The sequence below is a fragment of the Hevea brasiliensis genome, chromosome 8, assembly GCF_030052815.1.
Source record: "Hevea brasiliensis isolate MT/VB/25A 57/8 chromosome 8, ASM3005281v1, whole genome shotgun sequence".
Lineage (NCBI taxonomy): Eukaryota > Viridiplantae > Streptophyta > Magnoliopsida > Malpighiales > Euphorbiaceae > Hevea > Hevea brasiliensis.
In genome coordinates this window covers 17,196,254-17,213,628 of record NC_079500.1, presented here as the reverse complement: position 1 = coordinate 17,213,628, position 17,375 = coordinate 17,196,254, and the positions used below count along the sequence as shown (strand labels likewise).

At 28.6% G+C, this 17,375-nt stretch overlaps 1 pseudogene; it reads right to left on the bottom strand.

Moving 5' to 3' along the window:
- Positions 1-12,213: 12,213 nt before the first annotated feature.
- LOC131182080 (NAC domain-containing protein 100-like) lies at positions 12,214-15,983 on the bottom strand (annotated as a pseudogene).
- Positions 15,984-17,375: the final 1,392 nt, after the last annotated feature.

Genomic DNA, 17,375 nt, shown 5'->3' with positions numbered 1-17,375 from the left:
TACCTGTTTATATAGTGATTTAAAGTAGAACTGTTCGGTAAAAATAACTGTTAGATTAGCAGTTGAATATACAAATAATAGTATCATCTTACTAATCCTGATCAAAACTTTCTCTTAATCTCTAAAAGCTATAAGGGGTAGCTTTTTATGGACCACTCTTTCAACTTCTAAACACTACTATAAACACTATGTCATTAACAACATAGATAAGAGAGGTAGTATGTCACACCTTACCCCTCTGTAAAGCAAAATATGATCTCGTAGTATACTTAATGAATTACCGAACTTCGCCTACCGATAACCCATTAAATACACTACAAGGGATTTTAAAACAATTTTATCTCTTTTGAAGGTGGCGAGCATTTTTTGTAGGAATTAAAAACTTTTATTTGAAGTTAAACCACATATCAAAATTTCAATCAATTTAAAGTTTCCGCAAATTTTATAAAAATTTTGACAGAATGCCGTCTATAATTGGGAAAAACCAGTTCTTCAAAACCTGTGAAAATACTTCCGATAATTTTATTTCTCAACCCCAACCCCAAATATATTCTCAAATCAATACAATTCGACCAAATTTCAATTCAAAATTCACAACTCAAAATTTTTTTCAAAATAATTCAATAAACTCATAAACAGTGCATTAAATTAAATTTACCTACACAAGTCTTAATTTACAAAGGGAAAATAAAAAATAAAATTATTGCAAACTTTAATGTACAACTGCCCATCTAACTACTTAGATACATATGAACAAAAAATTATTTACATCAAGTCAAATTTACAAGGATATAAATAAATACTCGTACAAAAATCTTCAAACTGTGCTCCCCTATTATTGTAGCAGCTCACTCTGCTGCTATGTCCTTTTTCCTATCTACGATAGCAAAATAAAGCTATCGCTGAGTAAATTTTACTCAGTAGTGCATAATGAAATTTAAAAAGCTGAACATAAACCATTCATTGCCAAATCATAATTTAAACATTACACAATCACATTTCACAAATTTCGAATCACATTTATAACAAATCACAATTTAAATATGTCACAATTTTCAAAGCTTAATATAACACAAATTTGATCAAACAATTTAATAAATACGGTGTTGTCAATTAATAACACAACTTAGGCCATGACACAAAATTTCCAAACATGCCGTGTTGTATACTATGACAAGGCAAACTCATTCCATTAATCGAAATCAATGAGGGAGGTGGCTAGCTAGCTAATGAGTACTCATCCAAACTTATCTCAAATTGGCAAGCCAGAGAGGGAGGAATATAATCAAATATCAAACTCAACCCTACAAGTGGAGGAGGAACATAGTAAGGAACTGTCATGCCAAGTGTGAATCAAAAACAATTTCAAATCACAACATTTAAATATTTCATACAAACCACAAATCACATTTTACCTCAAAATTTCCATTTACAAAGTAGGCAACACAATAATTTTCAAATAAAATTCCCAAAGCTAAAACAATTAAAAACTATTCATATTACATACTAAATCAAATTTCAATAAGAAATACTTAAAAAAGTTTATTGTGCACAAACCTCGTAATTAGTATTTCCTTATTTCACTCCTGTCGATTCCCTTCCTCGGAAGGCCATTTTTCTACTGAAGCACACAATTAAGATATTTCAATATTTATTCAAATTATGTTTAACCAAAATTTTTAGCAATTGCAATTTGCATTTAAACTTTACTTATATAATCCCATAAATGGGGTTCTTTGTGCTCTTGATTATGGTGGTTACTATTCATTTGACCATTGGGTCAAAATGCTGACTTTTCCACACTAAATAGGTATACCAATTTTCATTACACCCACATACCACATTTTGGGTGCCTAATTTTTTGGGTTAGGTTGCCATTTCAATTTCTAGTTCTCCTAAGATAAAACTCAATTTTTCAGTTTTGGTGCCCTATTTGCACTATTCCATTAGTCTAGTTATTATGGAAATTTGGCTAAGTGTTCTTTATAAAAGTTATTCCTTATTGTCTTATCTTTAATTCTCTTTTTGAATCACTCCATTTAGAGTTTTGTAGCTCAAGATATGGCCATTTAACTAAGGCTGGCCGGATTGGTGTTACCCAGAATTTATGGGCACTTTAATGATTCTTGCAGTTTTTGACAACAAATTTTAAGTGGCAAAATGACTTGGTTATGGGCAGCATTTGGGTTGGTATTCTTCATGAAAGTTGTAGTGCTATGTCATACCTTTCCAATGCCACAAAAATCAGGTCATTTGGACCTGTCTAGCCCAAGTTATGGCCAAATGAACGAATACTGTTTATTTAGTCATTTTTGTACAGTGGCAGTGCACATTACCCAGATTTGACCTAATTGTTCACTATCTTAATGTCATTTTCTAGGCATGGTCTCTAAGTGAAAATTGTGTCTTTATGTGTCTAATTTCATTCCTAATTGTCCTCACACCAATTTGGTTAGCAGAATTTCAGTTTTGGTCCTAGAAAAGGACCTAGGTCAAACTGCCAGATTGGGACCCCTAACCAATCCAAATTGTATGGAGCTTTTACCGATTCAAACACATCACAAATGGTCCTAATTGACCATTTTCAACCTCAATTAGGGTCAATTGCATCAATTGACCATTTCCTCCAATTTTTCCTCAAAATTCAAGAGGCTTAAGAACCCTAATTTAACCAATTCATTTAATTAATGGAATTAAAGTGCAATTCCCACATCTACACACTTAATTCAACTTCTCTAACACTTTAATTCCATCAAATCCAAGCAATCTCTATTCCCCTTAAGGCTGGCCGAAATTCCACTATTGGTCCCCCATGATTGTTTTGTTTGTATTTTCCATAATTTCTAAGTCTACTTAACTCTAAGCATAAGATTTTAACTAAAAATCTCAAGTTTAGATTACTAACTTTTGTTTGAATTTTAATTCTTCAATTTCTTCTCTTTTCTTCCTTGTTTCTTTCTTCAATTCTTCTTGTCTACTTTCCAAAGTAAGTTTGATGGGAGAAATTTGGGAATTTTAGGGTTAACTCATGGGAATCAAGCTTGAAACCAAGCTTTAATGGAGGTGGGAGTGGGGAAGGGATTCGGCCAAATGGTGGGAAGAAGAAGAAATGATTTTTTTTCTTTTAATTTTTATATTTTTATGTCTTATTTGACTTAGTCAAACTTTCAACAATTTAAAAATCCATTTATGATGTCATGGGTGATGTAAGTTGGGTGATGTCACCATGATGTAATAATCCTTTTTCTTTTCTTTTTCTTTTTCCTTTAATTTTTTCATAGTTCTTTAATTTAATTCTATGTTCCGAAATTTTCAATTCTCTGATTTTATAGAATAGTTAGGTCATGAGTCACCTCTAGGGGTGAATTGACCAATTTGCCCCTCGCCGGTTTGATCCGGTTTACAAATAATCAGGTATTTCTTCTGAAGCCCTGACATAATTATTTGACCTACTTATCAGCTCTTTTCTGTGATTTTCTCTTTTTCACTAGGTTCGCAATAGTCCTTAAGACCGCGGCGTCACAATTTCTCGTTCAAAATTAGGGTTATGACTGACCTCGCAGTCACTTCCCGGGAAGGTCAACAATTGCTATGACCCTCGGCTCATTTAACTTTTTATGTTTTGTATTTTTTATTTAGACTTAACTATCTGATAATTACTATTTATTTTCATTCAGGGCTTTTCTAGGTGTCTTAAACATAATTCTAATCCTCCTAATTGTCCGTATAGACATCGCTAACCAGAACAGTGAAATATACCAGGCTATGCATATAGTGGTATTACATAGTATTTTGATTATGATCAAAATACTAACACTACCTTAAAAGCTGTTACTGAACAAAGCCTATGTATTTAAAGGGTTGGACTTAAAATGTTTTTGGCTATATGACTATAATATCTTGGAGAGTACTTATTTTCCCAACTTAATTTATTAGGGCCACAATTAATTTAACAAACAATTCATAAAGAGACTAAAAAAAATTCTCAAGTAAATTTTTTTATAAAAAAAAAATATTTGAATCTAATTTAAAATAGCTCTCCATATTAGCAGCTTGTATTACATCTTATTTCCACCATTAGATGAAATATTAAAATAAAAAATAAAATCTTCTCCTTTAATTATTTCTTTTTCTTTTTTTAAATCAACACATTATGATGGGTGTCAAATCCAAGAGAAATTAAATTAACTGAAATTACCAGTAATGAAGTATTTTTTTGCAGCAAGTGGTAAATCTAGGTCGAACCCTAGAGACTAAATTATTAATTTTCGTGCACTTGTGTGTAATGGAAAATGAAAGAAATAAAGATTTGGGGGGGGGGGGGGTGTTGTAACACAAAATCAGAAGAAATCAGAAATTCAAGAAATAAATATGAAAATCTCAATTTAAATAAACTTCAGTCCAAGGTAATTCAAATTCCAATGCATTGATTTGATCATAGACAAAAGAAATACAATTATCTCTTATTGAATACTTAACGTAGATTTACCAAATAGCGAGGTAAACCCCTGACTTCCCTATACTCATCAATTCGAGCCCAGCACTCTTATTGACTCTAATTATTAACTGAGTTGGTATTAAGCAATTCTCATCAAATTAATAACTGATTTAAGAAAAGGAAGTAGTTAAGCTGAACAATAATTTATGAAGCATAAATCATTTAATCCATCCTATTTTTTTCTTAGGTTATTATCGAAAACTAGGATCATAATCAATAAAACCTAATTGCTACTTATGTTCAATCTTACACAACAATTACAGATTATGAAGATGAACTAGCAATTGATCAAATCAAACAATCAACTAATAGGCCTTTTTAGCAAATCATTCAACAGATAAAAAACAATTAAATTAGAAAACAATAGATATTCAAAAAGATATAAATTAAATTAAGAACCTAGTCTCACAAAACACACATAAGAGCTTGAATCCCTTGAACTGAATTAAAAACTTAGCCACTCATGTTCATGGCTTACAGAAAAATAAAGGAAAAATAAAGAAGAAATCTAAAAAAGAAAGAATAGAAAACGAAGGTGTTCTATGGAGAACGAAGGTCTAAATTGGGATGCCCTTAGCTGCTACCCAAAGACGTATTTATACTAAAAAACCTAATCCTAAATATAGGAACCAAACCAAACTAGGAAAGGTTCTGAAATTCAAGATGCAGATTTTCAGCCTATATTCACGTTTCTGGAATCAAGGCAGATTTTCAGCAACTTTCTTTCTGAATTTGCCTCTGCCCTCTTCAGGAAAGTTGTAGCCCTATTTCTTAGCTTTCCAACGGGTATTCATGGACCCAAATATGAGATCTACAGCCCAAGTTATAGCTCAAAAACCGGGACTGGTTTAGTCAGATGGTCCAACCCATTGTGACGACTTCATTACCATTTTTGACAATTAAAATGGCCTCATCTCATGTCCAGCCCTTCATAGAAGTTGTAGAGGTGGCTCTTAAGGTTCAATTGGGCTTAGGCTTGCTTCATTTGGACATCTGAAACTCCAGATACAAAATAAATACTGAAACTGGTAGTAACCCATCGAGTCTGGGCTTTTGCAATAGATCCATAGCTCATTTTGTCAACCTTGGAGACTGATTTGGGCTTTGGTCCCTCTTTATCATTTGAAGTGCTCTATCTTAGCTTTTCAATGGATTAAACAGTAATCAATTTGGAGACCCACAGGTTTAGAAACATCTGAAAAATACAGCAAAGGTCAAACACTAAAAATTTCTCCATTTAACACAATTATTCCACAACTATCTAAAAATATGTCTAAATGATAAATATATTTTAACCAACTGAATTAAACATAAAAACACACTAAAAACACTAAATGTGATGTGAGTAAAATTAATAAATTATGCACTTATCAAATTATAATCATTTAAAAGTAATTTTTTTATTAATATGGATATTTTATGTTTGAATTTTATAAAGTCTATTTTAACAACTTGCGACGTGTTATTGACCAAAAAAAAAAAACAATCTGCGACGTGTTAATGAATTATATATATAACTAGTGTGTCAAGTTCTCAATTTTTATATATTTAAAAAAATTAAATATGAATATATTAATTTCTTAAATTATATAATTACGTAATTGATGTTACTTGAGATTCTTGGATGCTCATAGAATTACCTACACAAATGAGAAAGGTGAGGTCAATGGCCTAAGTAGGGCCATTCTGATGCTCAAGTCAATAGATGCTAAGGGAAAAGAAAATACTGAAAAATAATAAAAGAATAGAATTGCATACATTGGCAGGTGTCATAGGCCATATTCATAGGGTTGGGGGATGATACTTTTTCCATCACAATCGGGATTTTACTAGTTCATACCCAACTGATTTCCTCCGCATATCACAGAAATGACATCTGTTGCGTAGCCATATTTTGGCAGAAATATAGCATATCCTAACAGTGTGTGCCCTTCTTTCAAGATGATTCATTTTATCTGAGCACCCTGACTTTATCTAATCATTCTATATCCCATCCAAACACTCCTCATCTTTTTTGAACATCCTGTATTCTATTCGGACACTTTTTACCCAAACATCCTTGTTTTTTTTTTTTTGAACACCCTTGTCTTTTCCAAACAATCCTTGTCTTATCTGAACATTATTGCCTTATACAAACATTCTTGTCTTATCTGAACATTCTTGCCTTCAACTATGAATGTCCAGATCCAATATAAAGTTCCTTTAGTGTTATCTCAGAACTTTTGGAGATTGCTAGTTGGTTTTCGAGCAATGTGTCGAGCTAAACACCTAGCAAGCAATGTGTCAAGCTAAACATCTTGTGATAACAGAAAAAGTATTTGCTAGCCTTTACCATCTAGGTATAAGGAAGAACAAAGAAGCTTAAAGGAATGATGAATTCTGGTTTTTTTCAAGCTCAGCCAAACTGCCAACTATTCACAAATCTACCTTCTTCCCTAAAGAACTGGAAAGGGAGATTCTTCATTCTCCGAAGTAGAGAACGAACTGGTTGGGAAGGGATCCCTCAGAAAGCTGACAAAACAAAAAGAATGCCCAATCTCCACCTCACTAAAGACATATCAGTGGTTGAACTTAAAGAGCAGGGAAAGAAAGATCACCAACATTGTGAAGGCCAAGCTAAACTAGTGGTTTAGTACCTATGTGGTCAAAATGGATACACCCATGGAACTAGCCAACTTCGGTCCTTCTCGTGGTATTTCCTTAACTCCTAGCCTCATAAACTGCAATACTTACTAACTACTTTCTTTGTGTAGATATGGCAGGTAATAAAAAATAAAAGACTGCTCATCTCATCAGGGAGCTGAAAAAGAACAAGGCAGTTGAGATTGGATGGACTCCACCAGCCAAGAACAGACAAAGTAAAGAACCACCCCTCTTGTTGCTCCCATCATTCCTGCTGTCTTGGGTTCACCTCCCAGGCCAACTCACTCTACCAACGAGAATGCAGCCTCCTCAACTTCTTCTAGCCCCATGCTTGGTGGGACCATCCTAACTTCTCTCGGCTCGTAAATCCTAGCATAATCCATTCAAGACAACTGAATAGCGAAAAACAATAAGGATTTCACTCGAGTGGTTATTGCCATTATTTGCTCGTCCGAGGATCAGAAACATTGAGAGCCAGAAAGTCTAGATGATATGTTGTTGTATTCTACTAGCTTAAAACTAGAAGTTGTTGCCACCTATCATATGATTTGGGAGAAATTATGCCACATCAAAGGCACTTTCAACAAACTAAATCAATAATATTTATTTAAATATTTAAATTTTGTTGATTTTATTTGTTTAAAGTTCTCAATTTGTATATATTAATATGCATATTTTAATTTTAAAATTAACCTATAATTGCTAATTTTGTAATAATTATTCAAACATTTGAATTTTGATTTAGTTTTTCTAAAAATTGTTTTTTGAGGATTATTTTCAAAATTATTTTCTCGTGAATAAATAGATATTTATTAATATTAAAAAATACTTAAATATAAAATAATGAGAAAATAATGCATGTTTAATAAGAGTGTATTGTTAACATTTTTCTTTATGAGAATAATTTCTATTTTAATAAAGTATTTAGCGACAATTAATAAAGGTAAGGTATAATTTAAATGAATTGTCATTTTTTTTATTTTTTTTATAAATGACTATTATTTAAAGGTACTTTTAGTCCTTTTATTATTATTATTGTTGTTGCCATGCATATCTTACCTCAATGATGAATTAATTTTAAATGTAATGATACTCTGACGTATTTTTCAACTAAAAAAAAAAAAACTCCCATACTTTTGTGGCTAGCTGACCCACATCTATATAACTATGTAAAAGCAAAGGGTAAGAGTATTTTTCCTTTTTTCACTGGGCAATTCCCATGAGTTTTAAATATATTTTTCAATTTTCAAAAAAAAAAGTAAAAAAATAAAGCAATTTTCTCACTCCTATTTGGTAACTTTTAATTAAGAGAAATAAATGAATTTTAATTTAAATTAATTTATTTATTATTTGATAACTCCTATTTCTTATTTATTTTTCTTTATTTTATTTGGACTTTACACTTTTTTTTTCTTCAAATTATGTTTATGAAATTTTTTTTCTTTGTTAGATTATTTTTCTCTATTTTTTTCTAAATTATATTATAAATTACTTTATGTATAATGTGAAGCATTAAAGAAAAAAATATATTTTAAAATTTTGAAATAATACATAATAGAAAATATGTATATTATATTAGCAAGTTAAAAAGATAAACAAGTAAGCAACAATAATAACTGAATTTAATATGAAATAGGAAACGATGCTTTATTAATCAATTTAATCTCAGTTTCCTTTTCTTTTTGTATCTTACCTTTTTTTTGTCAATTTGTTTCTTCGTTTGTTTTTAGCTCTTTTTTTTTTTTTTCTCTTTTTCTATGTTTTAATTGGATCAATTAACATATATTTTGGGTTTTGAAAGTGGCAAAAACCATAATGGGCAGTTGGCATTACTATTTTGGGTTCTTTTATTAGATGTTGAGGTGCATGCTACTTTATTTATGCATACAGTGACTGGACTACCAAAAAGGTTGTATTTCTTAATGAGAAATGAAGATCATTTCAATAGGCTTAAGCGAGCTACAAGGGCTGCATTTAAATGAGAAAAACCAGATGGTTGTTTAGATGATTTGCCTTTTTATAAACTTACTAGAGATGATTGTCAGTAGATTTCCAAACAGCTCTTTTGCCAATAAGTATATCAACTCTTATTTAAATTTCTATATTATGACATCTCATTTACTTTTTTCTTTTACCTTTTCTAATGCTATTTAGAATTTCTGTGGAAGAATATGATTCTAAATATGAAATTGGTATTTGACAAATAATCCTAAACTCCTAGAGTCCCAGTTTGTGAAAATTAAAATCTGAAATGGTTGTAGTGTAATCAATAGATGTTTTAAATGAAGAGAAAATTAAATTTGTTTAATGGTCTTTCAATGAATGAAATTTTATAGTATAGTATTTTGCTTAATAAATTATTGTCAACGAAAGACGAAAAGTTTGATTCTTGAAGTGTATAATTTCCCACTTTTTTCATATATTAAAATTAATTTAACACTTTAATGGTAAAGAAATTGTTGCAATAACTTTTACTCATCAAAACTTTAGTGAACAATGTTACATCATTAATGTAAAGAATTAATATATTGTTTATCACTTCTATTATCGGAAAAAGTTATTTTTTGTTTATATGGAAAAATTTCTGAAGTCTAAGTTTTACCTGCTCTTGAATTTATAAATTTTAAACCTAATTTTCAATTTTAAGTATTTTTATTTTTTCTATTTTTCTATGTTTTGATGCATATATTAATCTTTTTTAAATTTAAAAATTAATATTTATTTATAATTAATTATGACTTTGAAAATCTAATCATATTAATTATGTTATTAAATATTAGAAATTTATTGTACATTACTAATTTTCTATTTTATGATGTTTAATATTTAAAATTTTAAATATATAAAATAGACTCAACAAATATATTTGGAAAAAAGCCCCGTCCCCTTTAAGTCACCAATCAACACTTGACCGTGTACACTGATACGGATTGAGCGTGTAACATGGATGATAGAAAGTCTGTTGCGGGGTTTGCTAATTTATATGGGACAAACTTAATGTCATGGGTTTCAAGAAAACAAAACACTGTAGCAAAGTCTTCAACTGAGGTGGAGTGCCGCTCTATTGGTGCAGCTGCGGCAGAGGTAGTTTGGCTCCGGTCCCTTCTTGAAGTCTTTAACACAACAGCAACCTATCTCACCTCGAATCCCATTTTTCATTCTAGAATGAAGTATTTGGAAGTTGATTTCCACTTTGTAAGAGACTAAGTGACCAAGAAAGAACTCCAGGTGCAGTACATCTCTACCAAAGATCAAATTGCCGATATCATCACAAAAGCAGTACCAAGACAGCTCCACGAACAACTTGCTACACAGCTGACAATTTTGCCTGTTTTGGGCCAGACTTGAGGGGGCACGATAAGGTTCATCCAGAATAGAGTTGTTTCGATTGATATTAGTTTGTTGTAATCTGCTTATCATCGTACACTACCTACCCTAATCTCTTGTATCTGCTGGTTCACCTTGAACCAACTATCACTCTGTATGTATATTGTGGATCAAGTATAGTAAAATATAACTTCTGCCGAAACCATCACACTAACAAGAGTATATTATTTGAAATAAAAAATTAATATAAAAAATTATCCACTGCTTATTTAGGCGGCAGTTACCCACTAAAGTAGGGTAGTAAAAAATTACCTACTAAATTATTTTAGTCGGTAAATGGTGGCTAATTCTCTCATTCTCTATGATCTGCCTATGAACTATCTACTAAATATTGATTGATAATTTTACCAACTAATTTTTTAGTTGGTAATGTAGTCGGTACTTTTGCCAATTAAAAGTAGATAGTAGGTAAAATTTACCTACAACCTTAGTGTTCTACTTATATTTAGTCAGTAAATGGAATTACCAATTAAAATCCTTCTAAAATAATCAATAATTTTAGCATCCAACTTTTTAATTTCTTGCAGTGAAATCAAATGTTAATCTTAATATACATCAATCAATGCTCTCACACTTTCATAATTCTCACTAACCAAATTAAATTTAAATTTAAATTTATGGATAAATTGAGATCAAAATTAAAAATAAATTAAATTAAACATATTAATAAGTACAGGAACAAATTGAGCATTAAATCAATTTGCGATTCACTCTAAGGTGTACCTAATTACTACCTTCATGGTTTTCAAATTCAAACTAAACAAGTTCATGGAACTAAATTAATTGAAAATTAATATTTGACTTAATTGGATAGTTTTCATAAAAGAAATGATTTTTTTATGTGTTTTATATATGAGGATGTAGTTTAAATAATAATAATTTTGATGTTTTGTAATTTGTTTTTTAAAATATGATAAAAAAAATTTAGTCTTTTAATACTAAATTTTTAATGTGAAATAAATTGATTGTTGAGATATGTTTCTGTTTACCAAATGATAATTCAATTAAAATTCATCCTTCATCAATTTTTTTAGTGAAAGCAACCAATCTAAATTTGAAGATTAAATTATTATAAATATTAAAATTTTAGAAATTAAACCGTTATAAAATGTGAAATATATTGAACTAACTTATTACATTTTTCAATCTATTAATAATTCTTCCATTTTAATTTTTGTTGAATAAGAAATAAATATAAATACTTTTTTATTGGGTTATCTATGAGCTTTACACTCCATGATTAGATTTTAACTTAATGCGATAGGGAATTGAACTCACATGGTATCGTCACATAACAAATTAAATAATAAACAAGAATTGCAGCACCAATTACAATTAAATATATTAATTTCCCTAGTGCAAAAAAAATTGTTTTTTTACAAGTAACAATGAATAGTAGAAAAAAAAAAAAAGTAACTTCATAGCTTATGCTACATGCAAAGCCTTGAATTCCTATTTCTTACATGTAGGGAATATTTCAATATATTTTATATTTTCTCCAATTTAAATTCAATAACTCCAATTTTCAAACAAAAAAAAGTTCAATAACTCCATAGACAATCAAGGTCTATTGGTCCAGCAGAACTTGGTGGAGCCTCTTGACCTTCAAAGGACCTGTGAACTAGTTCAGGGTCGATTACCGCAGAAGATATATCCTGGCTAAGTGAAAGCTCCATTTTTGAGTCCTACTTCATGTTTGGTCCTTGGTTTTCAAGCATCATCTTCAAGATGGACTGTTCTGGCAATTTGGTGCTGCAAGTTTGCAAAACTCGGTGAAATTTGAGAGGAATAGAAAGAGTTTGGAAGACAGGTTTTTGAAAACAGAACTGAGGAAGAGGAGGAAGAAGACGTGGAAGTCAAGAGAAAAGAAGTATTGTCAAAGCTATCAAACATGTCTTCTTTGGCTTTTTGGTCCTCCATTGGCTTGGAGAAGCAGGTTACGTGTGATGTATTGTCCTTGGAAGTCCTTGTCTCACTGTTGTGTGGAGAAGAATCCATCAATGGAGGCCATAAAGATGATGGCCCTAATTCATTTCCATATGAACTCATCCTCACCAACCCTGCAATATGGGTTTTCTTTCCTCCAGAGCTCTTTTGAAAACTTTGCAAATAACCCATTCATTCTGCAAATAAAGCAAGAGAATTCATCAATATTCAATAGCAGCACCAAGAAGGCATAGTAAATATAAAAAAAAAACAAAGTAAAATAGGGGAAACAGAAGAAGAACAAGACCTTTGCTATTTTAGGAAGATTATACACCGAGTATTTTCCCTCTAATCTATACTCGTGCATAACCCAATTGGTTTTTGTTCCTTTAGGGGCTCTCCATTTGTAGAAAACCAAAGTCAAGGATCCCAAAAGCCGTAGCTCTATTCCTATGGGTCACAGAGATAACAGGATCCCAAAAGGGCATTATTGCAGAAGAGTTATTTGTTAATCCAAAATCAAAAAGGACTAGTTTTTACTTGGAAGATTATTCTACTCTATCCAGATCATCTCTAAATAGAATATTTTAATTATGTATATTTGTATTGTTTTCTCTTATGAGAATATTTTACTGTACTCATCTTATTATCCTTATTAATGAACTGCTAAATTTTATCTAAAAAAAATAATAAATTTTACTCAAATAATTATTTTATTAACAGATTACATATATCAACAATTAAATTGCTTTTTTAGAAAAAAAAATAAATGAATTAAATTGAATTTTGTAATACTTCAAAAATTAAATTATAAATTATCTAATAATTTTCTAGTGTAAAACAAAATTATAGTCAAATCCAACATTACAACATTAAAATTTCCTTCTTCAAAATTTGAAAAAGAAATCGTGCTTGCTTTTTAAAAGGAAAAAAAAAAAAGGCCACGTTTTTAGGTGATTGATCATAAAAAAGAAAAAAAAAATTTTGTGTACACACGAGTATATGTGCATTCGTCAACTAATAAAATTTTAATAAACTATAATTTTAAATATGTCTTAGCATGATTTTATATAGGATTCACCATGATTTTATATAATGTGGCGACTGTATAATGGTTAGATGTATATCTTGGATGTAGATAAGATTTTTAAAAAATAAAATTTGAAAAATATATTTCTACCTTAAATATTGATCGTAAAAAATTAATCTAAAGTTATTATTATGAATTATTATTAGTCCACAAGTATCTTTAATCCAATCAAAATAATATTGGCACAAAATTTAAATAAAAAATTTGTAAAAATAAAAAATATAAGATGCTCTTTCAAAATTAATTTATTTTAATCAGATTTTTTTATTTTGAAAAAAAAAGGAAAATAAAACAAAGAAAGGCTAAATCACAGAATCTCAATGCAGAAGGCTGCCGATTTATCTTAGTCAGATTTAGAATAATCTAAGTAATTAAATGATAAATATATAAATATATTGCTATATATGTTTGGATTATCTTAATCCGATTTAGAATAACCTATATTATTAAATGACTATTAATATATTGCTATATATATTTGGATTCTATATTCGCAAATGAGATTCATTTAAATTTGATTTTAATTTAAAATATTTGACTTTTTATTTAAATACATGATTTTTCACATTCGGATCATAGTGATATTCAAGTAATTCCCTTTACTCTAGCATTTAAACCCCTAATGTTGCAATGAGTGAATTCTCTCTTTGATTACTTAGATTATTCCAAATAAGTTAAGATCTCATTTAAATTAAATATGAAATATCATCTTTTTAAAGGATAATTTGAATTTCAATTGGATTAAAAAAATCTAAACATCTTGTCAATTTTAAATTTGAATTTCAATTGGATTAAAATTTTAGATTAATTAATCAAATCATTTACTTCTCAAGAAATTTTAGTAAAAATTATGAGCACTGAAAATAGCAAAATTATTTTTTTTTATTATTAATGTAAAAAAAAAAGATTCTTAGCTCAAAATATAAACAAAAAATTATAAACATGAAAAATTAAAAATATAAGATTCTATTTCAAATTTAATTTATCTTAGTCAAATTTAAAATAATCTAAGTAATTAGATGATAACTATATTAATATATGGGCATATATGTTCTATAATCTCAAATGAGATTCATTTAAATTTGATTTTAATTTAAATTATTTTAAATCTAAAAATTTAATAAAAATCATGAATTTTGTTTTCGTTTTTATAATAATATTTGGCTTTTATATGGAAAAGGAAAAAAAAAAAAAAAAAGAAAGAAAAATATAGCAATGAAAGTTCTCAGTATAGTTTTAAGGCCATTTAAAAATGAAAGTAATTTATTGATTTTCTCATTTAAAAAAATAAAAATAATCATATACTAAGCCACAATTTTATTTTAATTATATATATTTTTTATTTAATCTAGCCAGTGACTATCCCTTGAGTTAAAGAAATGTGATTTCATGACTCTTTAGATTTTTCATATTTATGATTTTATTAATATTTTGTATCAATATTATTTTTTATTAGATTCGAAATTTATTGACTAATAATAATAATAACCATATTTTTGTTATCATTATTTAAGGTAAATCCATAAGAATAATGATAATATTTTTCATTAAATGATAATTACCTTCTAAAATCTCAAATGAGTTTCATTTAATTTTGATCTTAATTTAAATTATTTAAGTTTATTTCTTTAATTACTTAAATTATTCTAAATCTGTTAAAATCGCATTTAAGCATAAAAGTAATTAAGCATAAAACTCATATATATAAAATAAATGTTTGCTCATGCAACATGATTTTTCTTTTATTTTTATTATTGAATTGCAATTATATGTTTTTTTATGCTTAAATGCGATTTTAACAGATTTAAAATAATTTAAGTAATTAAAGAAATAAACTCAAATATCATTATGCTTTTCTAAGTATGGAGGATTGACTGTATTCACTGCTTGAAATCCTTTGCAGTCTAATTTTATGCCTATTTGAACGTAGATGCAATTATTTGTTATTGTCACTTTCCAATTATTTTTCACTCTCACTTGATCAATTGAGATTCTTGAAACTCCTTCACATTGACAATTCCCTGCAAATTTCATAATTGGATGATAACTAAATTACATAATATATACATGTGAAGCACATATAAAAAATTAGTATATATGATAAACATCTTCTCATATAACTCATTTTTACCGATAAAAAATAGGATTTTAGGCAAAAAAATTAGAACTAATTACCTCTCGCATATAACTTTTTTTTATCATCATTAAATTTTATTAAATTAAAATAAATGTAAAAAAAAAAATAGCAATATTGCTCTATAGCTAAACCCACCCATCAGGTTTTCCTAAAACACCGAACTTAAAAGAGACATACTAAGTGAAAAAAACCTGACAAAAAAATAAAATAATGCATCACAACTAGTATGGGAAAATAATTCACGTACCTTGAGTGATAAGGCTTAGAGAGAATAATGCACATAAAAGAAAAATTTTCGACATTGTTGAATGCTAAGCTAAGCTCTCTTTTTGTTTTTGAACATATGATAAGCAACGTGAGGTTTAAACTTCAGCCATTTATATAATTTTTTGAGATAACTATTGTGGTATGTATTAAATGCAAAAATATTATTAGGATTCAATAATAAATTTTCATAGTAGTTCTAGTTTAAGTAAAAAAAAAAATTCTTAGCTAGACTTAGACTTAGTTTATCATGGACCCAATATATCTTGTGTCTTGATTCATAGTAGATCTAGTTTAAGTAAAAAAAAAAAAAAAATCTATTAAAAAAATTTATTCTTACCTTAAATATTGATTATAAATATTAATTTAAATTTTATTGGCTGTAAAAATTAATTTAAATCTATTATTATGAGTTATTGTCAGTCCACAATTATCGTTAATCCAATCAACATAATTAAAAAAAAAAAAATCGTGTTTGCTTTTAGAAAAGGAAAAAGGTCATATTTTAAAAGGAAAAAAGTCATATTTTGTTTGTTTCACGAAAAATATTTTCTTATTTTCTGGTGTTTGGTGTATTCAGAAAAAAGAGTTAATGAAAAATATTTTCTAATTAAAGGAAAAACTAAGTAATTTTTAAGGAAATAGTAAGTCATTTTTCAGTTTTTAAAATTTTATAATCTTATTAAAATATGATAACATTTATATGATATAAACACATTTTTAATTTAATATTAAAACTAAATAACAGAAAATATTTTCATGAAAATATTATTTTAAAAAATATTATCCATGCAAAACATTTTACATATACAAATTACTTTCCATGAAATAAAATAAACCTTAAATTTAAAACCTTCTTGAAATGATAAAAATGTGTTCATATTGACACTCTTTTTACTAATTTTGTTATTCAAGTTCACCATCTTATCTTTATATTGTAACGCCCTCACTGTCGGTAGTCCGTACATTCTACTGCCCCGACGACTGACGTCTGTTCGGACAGTCAGGGTGTCTGAAACTACACCTAAATGACAGTGAGGACACATAAAATGATAGAATACATGATAAAAAAATACAAGAAAAATTAAGGTAAAATAAAAGACTTAAAACGAAATTAGGCTAAAAGAGCAGTGTCCCGGACCCCCGAGAAACCCTGGGAATAAATTCTGGGGTTTAATTAAAAATTTACCGAGGTGTAAATGGCATTAAAAATGTTAAGAATAATTTAATTAATTGATAAAAGTGAAGATAAAAATAAAAATAGACAGTGTAAAAATTTAGAGAAATTGTCCGATCGGTAAATTCAAAAAAGAGGGACTTTAACCTAAAGAGGGGCATTTTGGTCATTTGACATTTAAAGTTGACTTTTGACCAAAAATTTCATTAAAAATTAGTGGTATTAAATTTAGAAAATCCCATAAAAACCCCCA